This window comes from Schistocerca nitens, chromosome 2, assembly GCF_023898315.1.
Source record: "Schistocerca nitens isolate TAMUIC-IGC-003100 chromosome 2, iqSchNite1.1, whole genome shotgun sequence".
Classification (NCBI taxonomy): Eukaryota; Metazoa; Arthropoda; class Insecta; order Orthoptera; family Acrididae; genus Schistocerca; species Schistocerca nitens.
The window spans coordinates 573,206,087-573,219,761 of record NC_064615.1 but is presented as its reverse complement, the minus strand read 5'-3'; the positions used below and the strand labels follow the sequence as shown (position 1 = coordinate 573,219,761).

Here is a 13,675-nt window from a genome sequence, read left to right as displayed (position 1 = left end):
CTCACAAAACTTCAGTGGACTGTTCTTCCTCATGCACCCTACAGCCCCGATCTCGCACCGTCGGATTTCCATATGTTTGGCCCAATGAAGGACGCAATCCGTGGGAGGCACTATGCGGATGATGAAGAAGTTATTGATGCAGTACGACGTTGGCTCTGACATCGACCAGTGGAATGGTACCGTGCAGGCATACAGGCCCTCATTTCAAGGTGGCGTAAGGCCGTAGCATTGAATGGAGATTACGTTGAAAAATAGTGTTGTGTAGCTAAAAGATTGGGGAATAACCTGGTGTATTTAAATGCTGGATAAAACAACCCCTGTTTCAGAAAAAAATGTGTTGCATTACTTATTGAACTGCCCTCGTAAGATGAACATCAACGAAAGCAAAACGACGATAATGGAATGTAGTCGAATTAAGTCGGGTGATGCTGTGGGAATTAGATTAGGAAATGAGACAGTTAAAGTAGTAAAGGAGCTTTGTTTTTTGGGGAGCAAAATAACTGACGATGGTCGAAGTAGAGAGGATATAATATGTAGACTGGCAATGGCAAGGAAAGCGTTTCTGAAGAAGAGAAATTTGTTAACATCGAGTATAGATTTAAGTGTTAGGACGTCGTTTCTGAAAGTATTTGTATGGAGTGTAGCCATGTATGGAAGTGAAACAGACCACAACAACAACTTTCTCGAAAGATTTGTATTCCGGTCCCATCTGTATCCCAAATGTTTTCAGTGGCCATTTTACCGCCATACAATGTTACAGCTAAGTAAACTTGTAGGCCTAGCCATATTTCGGTAACTTGTATATTTGTTATGAACTGAATCAGTATAGATATTGGCTGGTTCATGAACGAAATCAATCAATGGATTGCTAAAAAAACTGCCATGATTCTAATGGTGAATGTACATCCATCGCAGCTCCAATAGTTCCAGGCAAATGATGACAACTATGTTGTGACGTCTTGTTCACACACCTTGTGGGAAACAAGTTTTCCTCCATTTAGTCGCTCCATTCCTTCCATTATAAACGCACATAGAAGACGTACCTGATTCAGTTATAGGAGTTGTACTTGAATCAACAGCAGTAGGTGCATCGGTGCTGGCAGAAGGCTGAACATCTTACTCTTCACCATCACTTATTTCACTATTTACTGTCAGGATGACTGTTTATTTCGACGTCTGGGTCCGCATCAGAATCGTCTACTTCACTCTCATCATCGTATAAAATTCTGTAAATTTCACTATATGAAAGACTTTTTCTTGTCATTTTATATTTTAAACCATTGACAATGATAATTCGGTTTTAAAACATCACAAATAGTTCGCAAAGTAACTCAATTATGGGCCTGTACCAAAATGAAAGTAGAATTGCACTGGCAGAAATTAGCAACGTCAGAAGTTGGGCTGGGTCTGACAGACCTGCACACTTTTTGAAAGACCGCCAAACAATGATTAAACAAAATGAAACCTCATTCACAACATGAGCGCTTTCACTTGGATGTTTCAGGAAGCTAGCAGAGCGCTCAAATCATACCAGCAACCATAAAAATATAAATTCAGGGGATCAAAAACTAGTGGGTCTTACAGACCCAGACCGATCATTTTAGTGTTAAACTGAGGTAAATCAACTGGCTTCCTTGGCCTGATAAAAGTAATTTTCCGGTCTTGTAGTCCTATTGTCAGTATGACAAAAAAATCCTTAGAACAAGTACAATGTTTATTTCTGACTCACCTTATTTGACAGTTGCAGATGCTGATGCACTAGTTCGGAACCACTTCCGGATATGTTGATGTCCTTAGGCTTGACCAATATTGCTTGCCCTCCATTTCCAGTTGGTACCTGGCTTGAGCACTTCGGACATCCAGATTGTAGGGGTCGCCAATTCTGGGCTTCAACCTTTACTGTTTCGTCATGATGGAGGCCAAGGAACCTGTGTAGTATCATCAGATGCAATAAAACAAGATTAAATATTACTTTTTTTTATTTCTCAGGATACATCTTGTCTCCATATCTTCCACAGTGGCTGGTGAATTCGAAGCTGGAGGGGAATCTGTTGAATCCAGAGGCAGACTTAGGCTGTCAAAGAGCGTTGCATCAGCCCCAATTGCAGGGTAGTGACTTTGAGTGTGCTGGGCTACCCTCCCATTGGTTCAGAAAGTATTTCCTGTTGCCTGGTCTACTACAGATGAGGACTTCACCACTGTGCGTGTGTTTGGTGCACACAAGTTCTGGGAGTAGTCTGTCCCTCTCAGATCTCTGCATGATGCCTTATTGAAAGCTGACCCATGGCCTGCCAGTTCGTTAGGCTGTCTGGCCAGAATGATGCTGAGGTTTCAGTGTTGGATGCTGGTTTGTAGTCATACACAGCAGCAAGAGAATGACCAATGCCGGAACAATCTCACACAAGATGTTAGAGTATAATAATCAGAGAGTGGAGTGTTAATGACATGAGTGCTACCGATTCTACTGATTGTCTGGCTCTAGGCTAATGGAGTGTGGCTTCAAGGATTGCTTTGCTGTGCGATGTCATTTGTAATGACTGAATTGGTCTTATTCATTATGAGTCGTCAACGGTCTTCAGTTTTGCTGTATTGGCTTAATCAGTTTGTTTCAATATCATAAGTGCTCCATGAAACCCCAGATAGGTGCTGTTGTGCCCTACCTTTTGATTCTTACATAATGTTACAAGAGTAACAGAAGCAGGTTGGTCTGCATTTGTCTTACACTTTTTCGCTTAGCTTGCTTGCACCCACACATAGCAGTGTTGATGTTGAACTCTCGGTGACTTATTAACAGTGTCGAAATGTTTATGCCTGGTGGCTGGCTTGTGTTGATACTTCCATGTGCCTCAGCAATGCTGGGATGTAACGACTTAGAAGAAAAATTTTCTCCCTCCCGTTCCCTTAATATCTTGGTCTGTGACAGCAGATATTGTGAAAGAAGAGGTAATTATACCATAATGCACTCAAGTATGCGTGCATGTCCTTCCACATTTAGTGTGAGAGAAGGAAGCATAACATTTGTCTGTAAGTTGACGTGAAAATTGAGGCAACTATAAGAAAATTTATATGCTTAATACAGAATCAAGTGTCACACTACAAGAATTGACAAAAATCTCGGGGATCGAAATACCCTTTCTCAGGCCATTTTGAAGTTAATCAGTGAGTTATCTGCAAGGGTTGACAGAACCGAAAATAAGCCCAATGAGAGTATCCTAAAGTCTGTTTACTGTATAACCGCAAGTCGACTAAACATAAAGTCGTTGAAGTGCGTATGGCTATTACGGATAAATTGTGATTGCTAATACTGGGGCATTTGGAAAGAGCTAGTCTCTCATAGAAACGTTTAAACATATTACTGAATCTATTAAACGCTCTTCAAAGAACAATTATGATGCAGAAGATGTTATTGGCGATTTGATAAAGATCTCAGCATAGCAGGATTGATATGACTGGTAAAGCAGTTGCACAAGTAATTGATCAGTTATTCCAGGCGAGAACCAATCGCATCCCAGACAACCTTCAAACTGACTATGGCCGTGACTTTCGTAATAAGTATATCAAAATGAAAGTGAAGCAGTACAGAATACTCCACCACTCAAGCGTTGTCCCAGATGAAGGGAAGTATCATTGAATGTTTCAACACAACAGCAAAAACACGATTGCATTTTAGTCTTCGCAGATCATATAAATGGACTGCAGGACTGCAAAGGACACACTAGGAACTTGAAATGGTGAAGTATTGTCATCATGTGCTGTCCTTATGTCTTCCAAAGGCATTTGAACTGGCAATAACTGACACAATGACTCTATAAAAACTATATGCTGTGCACACTATCTTCATGAAGAGGACAATCGACGTGTCAGATAGCCAATACTTGTATCTGCCCGCCTGGCATCGAAGCACATATTGTACAACTTCAGCAACTTACTCTGGAGGAGGAGTGACCATCAGCCTTACCTTTGTGCTGCGAACATATGGAACTGATTCAAAGAGGGCCGCATTCTTTACAAACTAATAATTAACTTTAATGAAGATACACTTATTATTTTAAAACATAATTCATTGACCAACGTTTCATTGTAAAGCAATGATTAAGCACTAACTTTTGTAATGTGCTCTTAAGAATGTCCATTAGTGCTGTGAGCTTTTCAAAATCTGTCTAAAAAACACACAAGTTCACTTGATTGTTGATCATTTAGTTCAGAAAAATATGTAGATTGAATGAACTTGGATTTGAGTATAATGATTCACATGCAAGTGGCCTCAAAAACTGAAGTCTCTTGGCACAATTTTTTGATAGAGGTCAACCATCCCTCGTAGCATGAAGGGCAACCCAAGAATGAATACGAAGTCACCAAAACAGCCATTTAATTCTTCAGTGAGATCAGACATTTTACATGAATAATAATTCTTTTCCACCTGAACTACAGGAAGAGCTTCAGTGATTTTCATAAAACATATGAAATGAGCTGACGTTTTAGTCTCAAAGTCTTTCTGAAACAGTTTTAATTTGTTACTATGCTGAATTACAAATAAGTATTCTACTCGCTTGTAATGATATATTTTCCGTTTCTAAGTGCTGACCAACATTTGTAAGGAAAACCATATGTACCTAACAATCACTGTGGGTCACTATATTCAGGGACAGATTATCCTTTTTCTTGCAGAAACTGTTTGATTGGATCCATTAATGTGAAAAAACGACCTAGAACACTCCCTACTAATAGGCACCTCACTAAGCAAAACTAAGATTCATCAGGCAGAAAAAAAAAAAAAGCTCCGTCTTTAGGCCACAAGTGGCCCTTCCGGGACCGTCCGGCCGCCGTGTCATCTTCCGAGGAGGATGCGGATAAGGAGGGGCGTGTGGTCAGCACACCGCACTCCCGACCGTTAGGACGGTATTCTTTGACCGAAGCCGCTACTAATCGGTCGAGTAGCTCCTCAATTGGCATCACGAGGCTGAGTGCACCCCGAAAAATGGCAACAGCACATGGCGGCGGGATGGTGACCCATCCAAGCGCCGGCCACGCCCGACAGCGCTTAACTTCGGTGATCTCACGGGAACCGGTGTAGCCACTGCGGCAAGGCCGTTGCCCCATCAGGCAGAAGCTTGTCGTAAATTTCTTGTATGAAGGATCTGAACTGTACTCGTATATGTGTTCTGATATTTGAGCAAATGTAGTTGAGAATTATGGTATTAGAACTATCTGACTGATGTGTAGGTATTGCGAGTGTTTGCCATGTAAATGATATAAAGGCGACAACAGGATGTACAGTTATGTCTGTAATCGATGCAGGGGAGTAGTAAATCTGAGCAGTCATGTACGAAGTACTACAGTATGACGATCGTCAAAAAGAAATAAATAATTCTTCACACGTAGCCTTGTATCAAAGCACTGTTTATTATATACAAAAGCCAGCCTAGCGGTCCTAGGCGATTCAGTCTGGAACTGCGCTGCTGCTGCTGCTGCTGCTGCGGTCGCAGGTTCCAATCCTGCATGGATGTGTGTGATGACCTTAGGTTAGTTAGGTTTAAGTAGTTCTAAGTCTAGGGGACTGATGACCTCAGATGTTAAGTGCCATAGTGCTTAGAGCCATTTGAACCATTTATATACAAACTTTCCCATCTTAGAGTATAAGTAAAAATGTAAAATTATTTCTTAATATATGCACCGTACCGATTCTCCAGTTAAACATGAAACAACAATAGCAAATTATACTCGACTGTAGTTCGCAACAGTTTTTATGGCCTCTGGGTCGGGGGTGCACAGTAGACAGCTAGCCAATCAGCACTCAGTCGGTTTCCACGTTCCGTATTGCGCAAACTTCCAACATATTTGACTATTCTTTCATGTTTTACGTGCACGAAACTACGATTGACTGATTTCTGTGTGTTCTGTGGATTTTTTCATAATGGCTGAAACACTTAGAAGGCGCCAAGTGTTTCACAAAAGGGCAAGGGATCTTATTTTTGTAAGTGTACTCATTCTGCAAACGTGCGGCAGATTCAGGCGAGCCGGTATGCGAGGTTGCCAAAGTGCAGGAAAGCACTGCAGCAGCCTGTGTTGATATTGGTGCACTTTCAGCCGACTTGACAGCGCAGCATTCATTGTGAGCTGAACAGCCAGAGGCCATTAACACTATCGCTGACGATAGTCCCGAGAGATACGCGCCACTAACTTTGACCGTAATGTCACCAACATACACATATCCTGTTGTTCTGCCGTTCTGTTCTCGGCACTCGGCCCACTTTTATCATTCTCATAAAAATATCACTTTATTAGGCACATAGTGCTAAAACTGCTCGGTACTCTGGCCGCATCTCAACTCTACTCCTCAAAGATTATAGCAGAACAGATTCACTGTAAGGCAGTCGTTACAACAGCACTGCCAAATTGGAAAGAGCCGCACTGGATTGAAGAAAAATCTGCATCCACGTAAATACTCCGCAAGCCATTGTACAGTGTATAGCGGTTTGTACATCCTACCAATATTATCGATATTTTTCCCTATTCCACTCGTGTATTCTCTGAGGGGAAAATGATTAAAATACGTCTTGTGCATGCCCTAATCTCTCTTATCTTATTCTGATGATCCCTAAGCAAGATATACGATCATGGCAGCATACTGGTCAGAGTCTTCTCCGAATACATGTTCTCTAAATTTGCCCAACAGCGTTTCACGAGAACTGTCGTCTTTTGCAGGGATTCCCAATTAAGTGCCCAGAGCCTTTCCGTTACACTTTCGGTTAGACTAAATCGACACGATACGAACCTAGCAGCATGTCTTTGTCTGCGATTTCGTTTGCAGGTGCACTGCATTTTTCCAGAACACTATCAACAAAATCTGCCACTCGTCTTCCCCAAGACTCGTTTCACATGATACTCCGATTCATATAGGCTCTTAGCACTACTCTTAAATATGTATCAGATTTGATGTCCCATAGATGTTCAACATTAACTTGTACATTAAAAGCCCGTTATCTGGCACCTGACAGGCTGTAACGTAACCCTATTTACCTGTGCCCATATGCCATCGGTAGCTGTGCTCTGTCGAATCTGGTTGAAAAGTGGTCGTCAAAAGTTGGCACTGTCAGTCATGTAAATTACATCCGATTTGCTGTTCAGACACTTTGCTTTCACTGAGATGTTTAGTAGTCTACGGTTTATGGTCAGACAGAGTCTCATTTACTATTAACTATGCACAGATAATCAGTTAGCCACATACTACACTCAGTTGATGTCCTGTACTATGATGACGATTTTTCGAGTGCAGTAACTGAACACTGAATTGATAAAAAAGTTCATGTGTGGCTAAAAATATATATAATTAACAGAATTACTCAATATAGTTCTCAAATCACTGCCCTTAAACTCTAACAGTAACGTAATTGTGAAAACTATGCACACAGTAAGTAACTATTGGAGATAACACTGTTCACATTCTATTCCTATTATCATAGTAAGCATTATTGAATTGTAGTACCATTTTAGCACAGTCCGTAATACAAATTACATATTCACTGTCCAATCACCCATTTATAATAGACACTGAATAAATTCTCGGACACGGAATTTAGATGAAAAACAATACATTTAGCACTGATGCTAAAGCGTCTTAGGTACATTCCCTTGTTTTTGGTTGACATAGATCTTGTACTTCCTACGACATTCCACAGACTGTCTAAAACCGCTTCTGAGGAGCCCATTTAATAAGATTATAATAATCAACCTGCAGTTTTCTATTGTTGTTTGCTGTATTCTCATGACTTACAGTTAAAACTTTGTGTTTCTGAGCAAATGAATAGTAAGGAAAGTTCTTCTAAATGCGGACTTGCAGATACAGCAGCAACCTGTATTCAATTACACAGTCTTGTTTGCCAAAATATGGTGTTCCATTTCAATTACAGTGTCTTAGTTAAGAACGTTAATTACTCCAGAACTGAATGAATGCAAAAATGGCCAACATATTTCCGACATCAGCTACATACTTCACTTGTATACACCACTAACACCAAAAAGTTGTGCGACATAAACGAAAGTTGGTAGGCGTATTTTACATCTGGAAGATGATGTCTATTCAAATTTCGCGTCAGCCGCATATGAGTGGTACTAGTAGCGCAGTAGAGGATGCAAATCAAGTTTGCTTTAAATACAAGTTGTAACGGTCATGAGAGTTAGTTAGATTTGAGATTGAACGTGGTGAGCTGATGTTAATTAAGAATGCCTTAAAGACGACAAAGACGCCATTATCATCACCTCACTGAGTTTGAACGAAGTCATGTAATAGGGCTACAAGAAGCTGGATGTTCCTTCTGTGATATTGCAGAAAGACTGTACGCGACTGCTGGCAACAGCGGTCGTGAGGAATGTACGGTCGCAAGAATACCGGGTTCCAGACGGCCAAGTGGTACCACCGAGACGGAAAACCACGGTGTTCGGCGTATGGCTCTGGCGTGGCGTACTGCCTCTACAGCAGCAATTTGAGCAGCAGTTGGTACCACAGGGCCATAACGAATTGTTACAAATCGGTTACTTCAAGAACAGCTCCGAGCCAAATGCCCTGACAGCGTGCATTTCACTGACCCCAAAACATCAGCAACTGCAACTTTGTTGGTGTCAATTGTGAGCTCATTGGAGGACAGGGTAGAGATCAGTTGTGTTTTCTGATGAAACCCAGTTCTGCCTCGACGCCAGTAATGGTCGTGTGTTGGTTAGGACGTCAGTGGAGGGCCTGCAACCAACCTGTCTGTGTGCTAGACGTACTGTGACCTACAACTGGAGTTATGGTCTGGGGTGAGTTTCGTATGAGAGCAGGAACACAGTCGTGGTTATCCCACCCGCCCTGACTGCAAATTTTTATGTCAGTCTGGTGATTCGACTTGTTGTGCCGCCATTAATGAACAGCAAACAAGGGGGTGTTTTCCAACTGGATAATGCTCGCCCACATACATCTGTCGTAGCCCAACATGCTCTGCAGAGTGTCGATATGTTGCCTTGGCCTGCCCGATCACTAGATCTGCCTCCAATCGAGCCCATATCTGACATTGTAGGACAACTCCAGTGTCATCCACAACCAGCGTTAACCTGCTTTGACCGACCAACTGTACGACACAATGTATGCACGTCTATCTGCTTGCATTCAACATTCTGGTGGTTACACGAATTATTGATATACTGGTGTTGGTAATTAGCACAATTTTCAGGCAAACTAATTACACCAACTGATTCTAATTAACCAATTAAATGTGATGGATAATAAAGGTAACTTGGATAAGCCCTGAATTAATAGTCAAAATTTGTGTTACTGTGCATATGCCGTATAAGTGGTGAGAATAACGTATCAGCTGGGTGGAATCAACCAGCTTTGTTACAAGTCCGGCACGTTCAACAATCGGGCATCGCATCATACATGCTGAATATTTCTGACATGTTCGGTAGAATTCGGTCGTGCCCGGGGATGGTCAAGAATTGCTGGCTGCAGTGGCCGAGCGGTTCCAAGCACTTCAGTCTAGAAACGCGCGACCGCCACGGTCGCAGGTTCGAATCCTGCCTCGGGCATTGGTGTGTGTGATGTCCTTAGGTTAGTTAGGTTTAAGTAGCTCTAAGTTCTAGGGAACTGATGACCTCAGATGTTAAGTCCCATAGTGCTCAGAGCCACTTGAACCATTTTGGTCAACAATTTCGAGTCGCGTATAGCCAAAAATTGTTTCAGTCGCCTGTCAGAAGCTTCTGTCGTGTACCAACTCTCCACACCGATTAAAAAATGGTGTTTTAAAGCAATTACGGTAGTGCTACATATTGTTGTGGGTACGTTTTCTCAATCTAGCACCTCTCAAAAGAAAGTGTGGGTAAAACATATACGTGTTACGCTTACAATACAACAAAAGCTTGAGATCATTAAACGGACTGAGAAAGGTAAGAATAGAAATAAGATTATGGAAGAATATAGTAAGATTATGGAAGAATGTGAAGTCTGTTCTTTTAAAGTCCATGATATTAAACTAAATAAAAGTGCACTTCAAAAGTTTGCCTCACTTTCAATTGCAGTAAAAGACACTGAATATTGAAAAACTTTGAAAAAGCCCAAACTAGATCTGTTGGATGAAATTTTGTACATGTAGTTCTGTGCCGAAAATGTCTGAAGGAAAACTAGTAACTAGGCTTATGATTAAGGAAAAAGGTAAACACTTACGTGATGAGTTGGGATTACGTGTGTTTCCTTACGGTTGGCTACACCGATTCAAAACTCGTGGAATTCGGAAGGTTGACGTAGGTGGGGAGTTCGGCAGATCAAAATGCAGCTGAAGAATACAGAGAAACTTTTCTCGGTTTGGTTAAACATAATAACTTAACTGCTAGTCAAACCTACAATACCGATGAAACGCGACTGCCTTGGCGTTGTTTACCTAATTAAACTTTGATTGGTAAAGATGTAGTAGAGGTAGCGGTGGTATGAAGGTCCCCCGTAGGTAATCTGCGTTTCCCAAGTACGCAATAAACAACAAGGCGCATTCTGTTCGTGAATGCATCCGGTGCTTCTACTAGTTCGTAGTAGAGATAGGTCGAACTCGTTCATTCCCGTGAACTACTTCATTCATTTCACTCTTTGCCGTGAAGCGTTCAAATGAAGTAGTTCATTCGTGAAGTACGGAAGCCTGGCGAAGTTGCCCAGTTCGCCGCTCAGCCGCTGCTACGCTTGCTTCGCTTCGCTCGTACAATAAAGCTTCGTAATACTTCACAATTTTACCAACAGATGGCGGAACTATGGAGTAACGTGCACGCAACGTTTTATGCTCTTACAGCGTCTGAGTTAACTTAAATAGAGCATGGTCGAAGGGGACAAAGGAAAGATAAACAGAGAAGGTACTACATTTAATCTTGCTCGACATTTTCTCATGAAGCGCCCAAAAAAGTCTTTATCTGCCAAATGAAACATTATTTGTTGTATTCATAGACTGAAAAATAGGGCTACCAACGAAATGCAGTCCAATTTTATGTTCCTTTTAAAATTTAATCAAAAATAGAATGAGTCTGTTTAACAGTGTCACAAAGTCTATATACCTACGTTAAGTAATTATTCAGAAGTTTTCCTGTAGATTTTATTTTTGTTGAGAATAATAACCCACCAGATTCAAAACGTAAACTGTCACCTGTACTCATTGGTACGATTTCAGGTAAAATCCCTCTTTCAGTGTTATTAACAAACCTTTTATTTTCATGTTGGCTGTGCGTGCTCACACAGCCAGCCTCTTCGTTTGTATCTTTAATATTCATTTGTCTTCAAGCGCTGCCAAAGGTAGGCTACCCGTAGACGCGTGGTATAACTGCACAAATAGTCACGGCCCACAGGTAACGATGTCAGCAGTGCAGGTAGCAGCTGACGCTGCCTTCCCCTCGCCCCTCAGCACCAACACCATTCCTAACCCTATCGTTCCCAACAAACACCGCGCGATTCGTCGACAGTTGTGATGGGCTAAACTGCGATTTTCCGATATCAGTGATTTCTGTGAATGCTACTTTTCAGTATCTGTTATTCTTAACTGCGATTTGTCGCAGTTAAGGAACATAGGTCGTGTATCCCTCCGCCACTGCTATTTCTGCTACTTCCGCGATTTCTGCGACTTCTGCTACTTCTGTGACTTCTGCGATTTCTGTGACTTCTGCTACTTCTTCGATTTCTGTGACTCCTGCGATTTCTGCGACTTACCACTGTATGAATAAGTTACATCTGTCAACACAGAAAATTGCATCGCAACAAACCTGTCATTGGCAAGTATGTTTTACGTGTTTTCTTCCGTTGGCTTTAATTTTGTATTAAAGAAACAACTGTGAAAATATTAATAGTGTAATTAATATGTAAGTAGCCTTACAGTACCGTAATAGTTCGTATTTAGAAAATGAATTCTAACATATTGTTATGTTCACAGGTACCTGAACTACATTTCAGTCACTCAGTAAAGTGATAACTCAAAATATCATTGTCAACAGATCTGAAGAAATTGCCACTGCGTCTTTAGACCGTTTTCGTCAGACGAGAGGTTAGTTTCTAAGCGTTTCGATGGACTTAATTACTTCAGTGAGATCGTTATTGCATATGTGATATTCATTATAGCAAATATTAGCAATCTACTCTGTCAATTATATTGCTAGTAATTAATGACAGCAAAAATTGTTTAATAATCCTTGTGTTTTTGCAGACACAGTTCTGACTCTGATTACTGGTTGCTGTACGTATCTATCTACATCAAGGCTGTTGGGAGAGACTCGTGAAGATTCAAGACAGCTCTTAGAGGATTTGCAGTTTAAAAGTGAAATAAGTGTGTGAATGATTAAACTGTGTTTTATTGAAGTTGTTGTGCGATTTTAAAGGAATAATAAATGTCAAATACAGTGAGTGAATAATAAAAATCTCATTTTCCACATGTTTAAGCCGTCCTATACCCATAATTTTCCGCCACTTACTTATTGGTAAACACTTGTTGGAGAGCGACATGCCGCCCGCCCCCCCCCCCCCCCCCCCATTCTCCACAATCTTGGTGTGACACTGACCTGTAACATATCCCGAAGTCTGCAATATGCATTTTGAGGCTGTTGATATGAAAGTGGGAAGTATAGATCTTCCAGTTAAATCAGGAATAGCTTAAGTGCATTATTTGAAAGTAACACAGGAAAAGCTTACTTATGTAGGTGGTAGTAGTGTCGGCAAAAAGTTCTTGTGTGTGAAGTTGCCATGTAGAACACCAGGTGTAAAACTTTTCTCCCGAGTCTTGAACTGTGTCCGAACAAAAGTGAGGCACTCATATGACTGTTTTCATTTCTCTACACTTATACAGATGTCTGAGTTCTGCTGTGTTAACATTGCAAAGTCCTGTAGGCATGTGGAGTATTAACCAAAACTGTCATATTGGAAGCAGAATCAAATACATTTGTTACGTTACTTGATATTTTCAGGAGAAAAGGGAAATGTTGCTTCTTAATAATATAATACATTCAGAGTCACAGCAGTATTTGACCAACCATAACTGATGCTGAATGTGCATGTCGTCATATAATATGAAAGGCTTATTTCAATAGTGGTACAAGTCCATTACCTCCACTTTTCTGTCTATAATGCTTCTGAAATTAGTGATCCAAACAAACATAAATAAAGGTTCATCTCTAGCAAGAAGCCATATGCTTGAATATTTCTGGTATCTCAACTGCAGATTTTTCAGCGCTCATTTAACTTTACGACTCTGTATCTCAAAATGAACAAAAATGGACTTTTACCACTATTGAAATAAGCCCTTCATATGCACACACAGCACATCGATCTCGTGAGGCACAAGGCTCTCACAACGAAGTACGTACGTCGGTCAACAGATGACACTAGGAAAAGTATGTTAACCGCGCTTTTTAGTTGTTACTTGCGACTCTTTGTTGCGACTTGTCAGGGAAATCGCAGTTGCACTCCATAGCGTACCGCAGAGATGGACGTAGTACGAACTTTGGCCAACACATGCCACTGTTAACCGCGCTTTTTAGATGCTACTTGCGACTCTTATTTAGTTGCGACTTGTCACTGAAATCGCAGAAAGCAGTGCTAAATTCGACCAATAGATGGCTCACGTCTTTGAATGTGAAATACTTATTGCGACTGCTAACTGTGACTGAAATCGCAGTTAGATTCTGT

The 13,675-nt window shown here is 41.1% G+C and overlaps 1 protein-coding gene across 2 annotated transcripts in view; it reads left to right on the top strand.

The window, feature by feature from the left end:
• Nucleotides 1–13,675, top strand: part of LOC126236615 (uncharacterized) — a 206,682-nt gene that overhangs the window by 133,572 nt on the left and 59,435 nt on the right. The gene's annotated exons all lie outside the window — the stretch shown is intronic.